Source organism: Thermobia domestica, chromosome 2 (assembly GCF_964235325.1).
Source record: "Thermobia domestica chromosome 2, izTheDome1.hap1.1, whole genome shotgun sequence".
NCBI classification, from domain to species: Eukaryota; Metazoa; Arthropoda; class Insecta; order Zygentoma; family Lepismatidae; genus Thermobia; species Thermobia domestica.
Window position 1 is genome coordinate 13,361,811 of NC_137455.1, and position 11,024 is coordinate 13,372,834.

General features: G+C 35.7%; 1 non-coding gene across 1 annotated transcript; it reads right to left on the reverse strand.

Annotated features, from left to right (window-relative positions):
* Positions 1-3,141: 3,141 nt before the first annotated feature.
* On the reverse strand, positions 3,142-3,261 carry TRNAL-CAA (transfer RNA leucine (anticodon CAA)). Its single transcript has 2 exons — positions 3,224-3,261; positions 3,142-3,187 (listed from the first exon to the last, which is right to left on the reverse strand). It is a non-coding gene; the product is annotated as a tRNA-Leu (tRNA).
* Between the last annotated feature and the right edge of the window lie 7,763 nt (positions 3,262-11,024).

Consider the following 11,024-nt stretch of genomic DNA (forward strand, 5'->3'; position numbering starts at 1 on the left):
AACATGACACGTTGCAAGGTTTTACAACGATTTGAACAATTATATTTTTTTTTTTATGCATTATAAACATATGGTGAATCGATATTTTACTTTATTGGTTAGTTACGAATGGCTACTTTATTGGTTAAAGCAAAAAACAAAAAAGAAATGACTCGAACGGAAATCAAACCCGGGACCCGTTGCATGTGAGGTGGAGATGCTCCTCATTCTACTACGCCGTCACTTGATAACTTAACATGTCGTATCATATATGTGGCGAGTCGGAAACTTTAAGACGCTTTTTCTCTTCTATTTATGGCTATTGCACTCTCCCAATTTGTAATATTATGGCTTTAAAAGTGCACTAGTACCTCGTGAAAAATGACCCCGAAATTCGTTTACTAAACTCTATTTTCCCCTTGTAAGATAGACAATAGGCTACGTTAAGGATTTCATAAAAGTTTCCAACTTTCTAGATGCACCCATCCGAATATTGTCCATTTTTAAATATTTTATTATTATTCATAAAGACAAAGGACCCCGCACTTTTCTTATGGAAAGTGGCTTTCGGCTAATGTTGTTGAAACTTCGCTGGTTGATAGTTCTTAACATGTGGATCAAAAGTCTCAATGGGCACAAAGACCGAAATCCACTCCTTCCCCCCAAAAAACCGCCTCCAAGTAGCTGGGGGGCATTGAACTGATTTCAGCATGTAAAACAATTTGTTGTTTTAATCAACTCAACAAGGACCCCAAACAACCACATGTTAGACTATCAAACTACCCCACTTGACATCGCCCTTTGCCCCCCACATTCCCCCACCCCCCCGCGAATTACCTTACGGATGTTCCATATTACTGTAGTTTATAGTTGCGCGTATGTGTTGAAATACCTACAGTTTTGGTCTCACCGACGATATAATAGGTTTCACGTATTGCTGATTACGAATCTGAGGTGAGAGTTCTAGAATTCAAGATGGATGATCAATATGGCGGATCAAAAACACGAAACTCCTGAATGTAGCCACAAATAGCTGTTTACTAGGGTATTTTGGGTCGTTGGTTACGAATCTGAGATCAAAATTCTTGAATTCAAGATTGCAGATCCAATATGGTGGATAAAAACGTCGAAGTAGACTACAGTGTTTTTAGATCGCTGTTTAAGTACGCAACATTCCTAGATACTTCAGCCACCATGTAGAATTATTCTGCACCCTTGCCCTGTACCAAAACCCACCACAGATATCTTAATGCTGAACGGTGTTAAAATAATTTATCAATTATCTGTTCATTATTTTCATCATTTCGGTTTGCAGCATCTAATGTGGTACTTAGCAATGAGTCATCGGGATATCTAATATACTGTAAATGTCGTGCATGGCCTAAATACCACAAGACACTTGCAAAGTGCGCACATGTACCTAATGTACGAGCACCGCTTTGACATGTACAGTAGTAACCTTGAATAACATTTTGATCATAATCCTGGTCATTGTGTTAGTAGACAGAGGATACCGCGATGCAATTCCTTTACTGGAATATTTAGGAATTGATATAGAATGCCCGCACTCCTACTACCACGTGAAAGACAACTATCAACAGAAGAAGCGAATACTTCTCGACTAGTTACTAAAAGTCGATGGATACTCGAGGCAAGAAACGGGCATCTAAGATCTGTTTTTAAGTTTCTTGCACAGACGTTGAATCTGCAACATGCAAAGAAACTGAATAGTTTCTGTCGCATAGCTGGAGCTATTTTGAACAGATACCATCCCGTTATTTTCATGCAAGATGCAACCATTGAATTAGCTAGAGAAATGAGAAATAGGTCAATCATGCCGAACGTTGTTAAAGCAAGAGCGGAGGTAGATAATCTTATTAGAAGGAACGGTCAATGGGTACCGCTGAATGATCAAGGCCTAATTGATCTCTCTGTACTTAACATAAACTACTTACGAGATTTGACTGTAGGCATATATCAAGTAGATCTCTCATCCTCTTACGTCCAAGATAAACTAATACGAGATAAGGGTGAGCAATTCCAGCTTGACGAAAACGTAACTGAACCGGGATTCCTGCGCATATGCCTCTACTCAAGGTTCTGCAATGCAACTAAGCATCAAGTTTTCATAGCATATGTAAGCAATGATGAAGATGACCAGGATTATGATCAAAATGTTATTCAAGGTTACTGCTGTACATGTCAAAGCGGTGCTTGTACATTAGGTACATGTGCGCACTTTGCAAGTGTCTTGTGGTATTTAGGCCATGCACGACATTTACAGAATATTAGATATCCCGATGACTCATTGCTAAGTACCACATTAGATGCTGCAAACCGAAATGATGAAAATAATGAACAGATAATTGATGAATTATTTTAACACCGTTCAGCATTAAGATATCTGTGGTGGGTTTTGGTAAAGGGCAAGGGTGCAGAATAATTCTACATGGTGGCTGAAGTATCTAGGAATGTTGCGTACTTAAACAGCGATCTAAAAACACTGTAGTCTACTACGATTTGTGGCTTCGACGTTTTTATCCACCATATTGGATCTGCAATCTTGAATTCAAGAATTTTGATCTCAGATTCGTAACCAACGACCCAAAATACCCTAGTAAACAGCTATTTGTGGCTACATTCAGGAGTTTCGTGTTTTTAATCCGCCATATTGATCATCCATCTTGAATTCTAGAACTCTCACCTCAGATTCGTAATCAGCAATACGTGAAACCTATTATATCGTCGGTGAGACCAAAACTGTAGGTATTTCAACACATACGCGCAACTATAAACTACAGTAATATGGAACATCCGTAAGGTAATTCGCGGGGGGGGGGAAATGTGGGGGGCAAAGGGCGGTGTCAAGTGGGGTAGTTTGATAGTCTAACATGTGGTTGTTTGGGGTCCTTGTTGAGTTGATTAAAACAACAAATTGTTTTACATGCTGAAATCAGTTCAATGCCCCCCAGCTACTTGGAGGCGGTTTTTTTGGGGGAAGGAGTGGATTTCGGTCTTTGTGCCCATTGAGACTTTTGATCCACATGTTAAGAACTATCAACCAGCGAAGTTTCAACAACATTAGCCGAAAGCCACTTTCCATAAGAAAAGTGCGGGGTCCTTTTCTTAAGTATTATGATTAAAACAATAAGTAAAACTTGATGTCAGGAGTGGGATTCGAACCCACGCCCTCGTATGAGGACCAGAATTACTCAGTGTCACAAGCGTATTGTGAAAGCTGTCGCTTGAGTCTGGCGCCTTAGACCGCTCGGCCATCCTGACACTTCAAGAAATGTGCTTACCTGCGTGTATAAACGAATAAATTGTGGAATGCTTTAAAGAATTACGCAATACTTTTCAGTACGGTAAGAAGGAAGATAATGTTGCAAAGTGTGCCTTGTAATTTCAATTTTTAAGTTAATTTATGTTTTTAACTTAATAATGTTTATAGATTATTTGATTGTATTCTTCCGGCGTGGGTACTTCGGATTTGTGGCGCACGCTCCTTTCGTCCCACTTGATGCTGGGGCCAAAACCGAAAATTCATTGTCATGAGTTAAATGGGGAGTTATTAGAACTTAAAAGTAGGAAATTGTGGTCTAGAAAGCCAGAAATTAACTACGATAGAAACTTATGTATTGGCCGTACGTACAGCATTCAAACTAAAAGCCATATTATTTGCAGGTTAACTTTGGAAACTCACAAAACTCTTGCCACAAAAAAAATATAAAAATAACATTAATTAACTGATTACAATTGAACGTCCCTTTTTCAGTATTGACGATATGATATGATATGACATGAGATAATATAATATGAGATATGAGATATGATATGAAATAATATAATGAGATATGATATGACATGAGATAATATAATATGAGACATGAGATGATATAAGATATGAGATGATATGATAGATAATATAAGATATGAGATAATATAATATGAGATATGAGATGATATGAGATATGACATACGATATATGAGATAATATAAGATATGAGATGATATGCTATGAGATAATATGATATAAGAAATAGAGATTAAAGTGTAATTTGAACCATTAAGCCTACTCGTGTTTGTGTTCAAGCCAAGATCCCCCAGCGGGAGTAGAGCCTGAGATTATGAGTATTTTGAGTGTGTTCCTTAGCTATAAACGGCATTAAATTAAAGTAAATAAGTAAAGAAACTCTACTAAAGACAGTAAAGAGGATCACGTTTATAAAATACAATTTCGTCCGGTAGATGTTCTTTCGAAGATGTTTTCCGTTATTTAACGGCGCGATGAGTAATTTCAAGCATTTAAATATTTTTTGTTATTGTTTAACGTCACACAGTTATGCCCTTAGGCTAAGGGAAATGTATGATTAATGAAAATGAATGATTGTGAAATTACATTTTTTGTGCTCTCCCATCGAGAATCAGAGCCTCAGTGGATCAGTGGTAGAGTGTTTACCTCTGGTGCATGATGTTCTTAGTTCGATCCATGCGCGCGCCAACTAATTGTTGCTCCCACTCAGGTAATTAGAGGTCTTCACAATTTCGTAGCATCCACTCCTCAGAGGTTTTACTCACTGTACTCCCATGCGCAAAAAATATTGCGCGTATACTGTAACTCACAATTTTTCGCAATTATTCCATTTTCCATATGTTTATTGGTAAAATTCAGTTATTAGTACGTGGAGATAATAGAAAGCAATCCATCTAAGGAGATATTTCCAAAAAATATAATAAAATAATAAAAATATAAGCAAAAAACAAAATTATGTTCGGTTTTGTGTATACTGGCAATAATATTTTCGAGGGAATTTTTGGAGTAGCACAGCACGATTGCAGAGGGAATAACAAGATTAGTAGGAGAAGAGCTGAATCAAGGAACTGGAAATTGGAGTAAAATATTGTATTTATTGGCTTAAATCTAGGGTGTAAATTGTCTGCCAAATATAAATTAGCTTCTGTAAGCAAGATGTTATACGGAAATATATAAACAAAGAGAAAAACTGTTGTCTTAGGTTTGGAAGTGACATGCTCTATAGCCATGAGCATTTATTTCTTAAGAAAAAGATAGGCAACAAGAGAAAATCTGTTTGGTCAAGTGGGTAGAGTGACGGACTAGTAATTCTTATACTGTTTTGACACCAGATCGAATCCCATCCGGTCCTGTTCAATTTTTTTCTTTACAAAACATTGTAGAAAGTGTATAATTTTTATGTTAATAAGAAACGAAATAATATAATAATGAAATAACTTTTTGTTTTTCTGATGACGTATTTATTGAGAATTAGCTTACTATTTATTACTAATAGCGATTGTTTTTAGTTTATGGTATCGTATGCTTAACCGTTCCCTCTCCGTTTTTACACAGCTTCAACTCACTGCGAGTGTCTGTGAGTCAGGAACAGGAAAAAACAAAACAAGAGCAACCTGCAGCTTTACACACAGCGCGAGGAACACAGTCACAGCGATAGCTCGTTGTCATGAAGAAAAAAACTGTTCTAGTGTTTCTGTGTGTGTGTTTCTTTTTAAAGTATTGACTCTCTCTCTCTCTCTCCTTTTGTTTCATATCCACAAGTGCAACAAATGCAAGTCTGTGTGAAAAAAAAATCAAGAGTGCTTTCTTTAAACAAAACTAAATTTTACAGCTCTCTTTGTGAGGAACGCGAATGCTTCCAAAAGATGCCATGAATATTAACTATAATCGTACCGAATTATACAGTAGCGTGAAAAACTGATAATAAAATGATGTAACATGCATAAGCTTTTTTTCTAGAGTAACCACACATTAAACATAACAAATTAAATTTTTGGGATTACAAATTATCACATTACGTGTCGGTGTAGGCCTATTCGTTTTCACATTCGAGCGACGAAAGAAGAAAGTGTGGTGATAGTTATAAAAACCGAATACCAGATTTCAATAAATTCAAGTTACATGGCTCCTACATATCGAAAAAAAATATGATTTTCGATGTCTGTCCATCTATTTGTCTCTCGGTTCGTCACGCTTTTACACGCACTCAAATAGAGGCCATACTGTTCAACGTATCTGCACCGAATTCTAGACATAACGTTTTAATAACATAATATCTTTCGAATTTTATGTCCTTCGACACCTAAAAGCAAGGGTAATTTACTGAAGGATTAAAATTTAAAATAATTCAATTTTCTCAAATAAAAAAAAAGCTGTGACGATTTTATTTACTTTTGATAAATATATATTTTATTAACAAATCTCCACCACATATGAATAATTTTTCTGAAAAAATATATATGGTGTAATTTACTGTATGGTATACGTTCTTTTTGCACAATTTTCTCAACCACATTTCATAAATAAACGTATCATTAATTACCTAACAATATGACAACTCGTTCGAAGGAGTAGCTTAATCTTAGGGTGAACTTTCCCCCGATGGTTTTCCCATTAACGCCTCAGGCAATTTTGTTCATATTTCGTAAAGAAATATTTCATTAATAAACTAATATAGAGCATAAATAGTTTATTCCGATAACATACAGAAGAAGTGGTTTTCTCAAGGGTTGATTTTTTTGGACAATTGTCTCAGTACTCAACTGAGACAAATTTGTTCTAATTTCAGTAAAAATATTTTCTGTAATAATCTTACAATATGGTATAACTCGCTTGTTCCGAAAAGAAAAATCCAAAAGAGATAGTTTACTTTGACAGTGAAATTTTTCCCGACGATTTGCTTAAAAATTATTCGATATACTGTCAAAATTACAGATAGAAGAGTTTACCTTTGGGGATAAGCTTTTCCCGATGACCTTCCTAAAAACAACTCAGGAGATGTTTGTTGTTCATATTTTATAAATACATGTTACATAAATAACTTAGCTATATGGTATAATTCCCTCATCCGGAAAATCTAGAAATGGTATATTACTTTTGACAGTAAGTTTTACCCTGCGATTTTCTCATGAACGACTCAGGCGATTGTGTTCGTATTTCATAAATAAATGTTTTATGAAAACACTAACAATATAGCATAGCTCGTTTGTACTGAAAAGATCCACAAGGGATAATTTATTCTTGGGGGTGACTTTTTGCATAATTTTCTCAGAAATTACTCAGACGCTTTTACTTATAGTTCACATACAATTATATCCTTTATAATTCTAATATATGGATCAAGTCATTTCTAACGGAAATATGACCAATGGGTACTTTACTTTTGGGCCTGAAGTTTCTTCTAGCAAAGTTTTCCAAAACATTATTTTATTCGCAATTTCCCAAATAAATGTTTCAATAACAGTTGCAGCCTAACATAAGTCAGTGTAAAAAATTCGAGCGAGAAAGTACAGTGCGTTTACTCCGTACCCTTTCTTAAATATATTTTTAAATGTTACACCTAATCACAATTTTCCGAACAAAATCGAAACTTCTTTTTAAATGTGCCTTGTTGTGGTCAAATGGTTCAAGTGCATTGGTTCTGGATTAGATTTCCAGTGAGAGCTAGTGTATCTTCATCCAAGAGATGTGACACGTCGGTGCAAAGAAGAAAGTGTTTAAATAAGCCTAACCAAGCTAATCAACAAAAGAAATAATACAATGTTACGAAATTATCGTATAAACGTTGTTAATATTAGGTAGGTTCGACTGGAATGTCCAAACAATTGTCAATTCCAAAGGTCTTTGTTTTCGTCCGGCGGGAGCTCATGTGGTTCGGATTTCACGTTAATCAGTAGGTCCACGTCTCATATAGCCTCGCTGCTGAAAGGGATGATAAACTCAAAATCACATCACACATCTTTGTTTTCGCCTTTGTTTTAGCTCATAAATGTCTCTGTTCATAAGCTCCTTAGTGGTTAGCGTATGCGCCTTTGGCGTGGAAGACCCGGCTTCGATTCCCGGCGAGAGCTCACGTGGTTCGGAGTCCACGTTAATCAGTAGGCCGACGTCTCATATAGCTTCGTTGCTGAACGAGACGTTAAACTCAAACTCAAGGTCTTTGTTCATAAATGTCTTTGTGTATGGTTTTTGCATATACGTGGCATGGACATTAAATTTTGATTTCTACGCCATATGTATCTAATTACATACACACCTATAGAACGAACACAACAAACTTGGAATATCTACATTGTTTGCGTATGGAAAATAATCACGCTCTACTGTACAGGACAGCCGTGTGTATGGAATTCCATAAACATGGCAATCAACGTATTAAGAAATGTATAATAATAAGAATTAATAATAATAATAATAATAATAATAATAATAATAATAATAATAATAATAATAATAATAATAAACAGAAAACAATACGATCACTTACATAATTTATAAATATAAGTTAACATTTAATAAGCATATAACTGCAATGGAATTAAGTTGTTTCTCTCTCTCCCTGAACGCTACAGCCCTTATTGTTCTAAGGCGTAGAAGAGAACTTGTGGCACCCACGATTTGGGGCGGTGTGTGGTCACAACTTGGTATCCCTTTGTTGTTAGTCCTAGCTTTCTAGACGGATGCAGTTATTACCGGTAGAATATACAAGCAAATAGACTTTTGTATTACTATTAAAGTAAATAATTACACTCATTCCTTCAATGTGATACTTGTTGTTGCTTAACCGTATACAGACAGCTGATCCATGGAAAAATCGTTAATAATAATAATAATAATAATAATAATAATAATAATAATAATAATAATAATAATAATAATAATAATAATAACAGGAACTCGACAAATATTCTTGCAAATAATAGGAAAAAGTTTGCGTCACACTGTTCACTTTGCTGGACACACCAGTGTGGCGCGTTATACCGATTGTGGCATACTGGAATAGAGGGTATGGTTTTTTTTTTAATTTTTTTCCCAACTATTCCAACTGCTTCAATTGGAATGGATCTATAATAATAAGAGAATGAATTTAGTCTTCTTACCCTTCAATTTAGAAATAAGGTTCGCGAGAATTTCATAAAAGAATAATATACTCAGAATTGTATATAGTAGTTTGTTTTATTCGAAATTACATACTTCCTGCAACTGTTTTTTGATTGAAATGATTTGAAATGAAATTTTTAAGTTTTACGTCCCACGATTATGCCGGATAGGCTAAAGGAGACAGTGATGATAAGAAATGAATGAAATGGTGGAATGAAAAAAGTGGGATAAAACGGGAGAACCTCGAGAAAACCCACGCACACAGTGTTTGTCCAGCACAAGGTTCACTTGGCGCGAGCATAGATCGAACCAAGGATTCCATGCACCAAAGGTGAACGCTCTACCACTGAAACACCGTGGTCTCTGAAATTATTTATGGAACTACCGAGAACTATGCTGTAATATTTGAATGTGCTCCAAGTTTACAATAATTAGTTTAGTTAAATTCATTATTAACAATTAAATAATTGCATTCATTATTAACAGGTAAATGCTGCTGATGCAAAGACTTAAATCTAGCGATACCGCGAGCGTAAGTATTAAACAGAGGGATTTTAAAGAGCTCCCTGAGCTGGGGGCCCTGGGCTCCATTGGCTCCGCCCTTAATCCGCTAATGCCTATAGATTATAAATTAAAGGGGACGGGCCGGGTCCGTTCTAAAAATTCCGGCCCGTACAGACCTCTAGCTCCTGTGTATATGCTATCTGAAAATACAGTAGAGTTTCGCTTATCCGACATAAAGCAGGCAGGCATAACGCCGGATAATATGGATGTGTTAAGGAAAGACCTATAAAAAGTCAAACTATGATATAATTTTACACATTACGCATCTAATTATCATCTTTGCAAGAAACAAATATAATGCATTGACTCAGTGACGTATCCAGCGTGAGGTCCTGGAAGCTGTCCATTACCAAACCTCAAGCACTTTTTAATAAACCTACTTTTTCCCTTTTGAGTTTTTTTTTTATGTCAGATTACTTTGAGTCAGTGTCCAAATTGTGGACAATGCGTTGTTGTTATAATTCTAACAAGTAACACTTCCCAAGTGTAACACTCCGATTTTGATAAAATTTGGCAGGTAGATACTATACATAAAATAAACAAATAAGTGCTTTTCTTATTTTTTTTGCTGAAAAACGGTTTTAGGGGGCAAAAGCCCTCACCCAAAATTTGAAAGTTGACGCTCGAAAGGCAAAAACAAGTGGACCAAAGTGAACGAAATTGTGAACAGATATTGCGGACATAAAATTAGGGAATACGTGTTTTGTATTTTCCTGGAAAAAACGGTTAGGTGGGGCACAGATCCCTCCAAACCTTTGATCATGAAATATCAAAAGTGCTAATAACAGTATGTCAGAAGTGCCTAAATTTACATGAAGAATTGGAACAAAACTTTGTGTTAGGACAATAAGCAAAAAATAAACAAATTCGGCTTTTTTATTTCCTGTGAAAAAAACGGTTTTAGAGGACAAAAGGTCCCCCCCCCCATGAATTTTGAAATTTGACGCAAGAAAGGCAAGAAAAAATGTACCGAACTGAATGAAATTGTTCACAAATGTTGTAGAGGTAAGATGAGGAAATACGTGCTTCGTATTTTCCTGAAAAGAGAAAAAAACCTTTTGAGTGGACCGAGGCGTTGAGTGTCGGAAGGATTGGACCGAAGCGAATGAAATTGTCTGTAGATATTGGATATGAAAAATAAAGCCTCTCGTGTTTCACAAGTGTCTCCATCAGATTTCTTCAAATTTGGCAGATCAACAACAAGCACAAACAGTATAGCGTATTTTGTAGTATTTCACGAGGCAACTTTAACCCTTACAATGTTTTTCCGCATAAACAAAAACACGTGCCGATTAATTTCCTGTTTGCTATTGATGTGTCAAAATTGATAGGGACATCTTTAAAACACGAAAGTCCTTATTTTACATACAGTCTATACAATATCTACACACAATTTCATTTGCTTCGGTCCACTCCTTCCTGCACTTTTACAGTAATATTAACTTTTTTTTTTTGGAGGGGCTCTAGGCCCCAACACTGTTTTTTCATACAAATTAAAATGAATTTCATTTATTGTTTTGCAAATTGTCCCTATACGAAGTTTCGTTGCAATTCTCCATACTCTTTA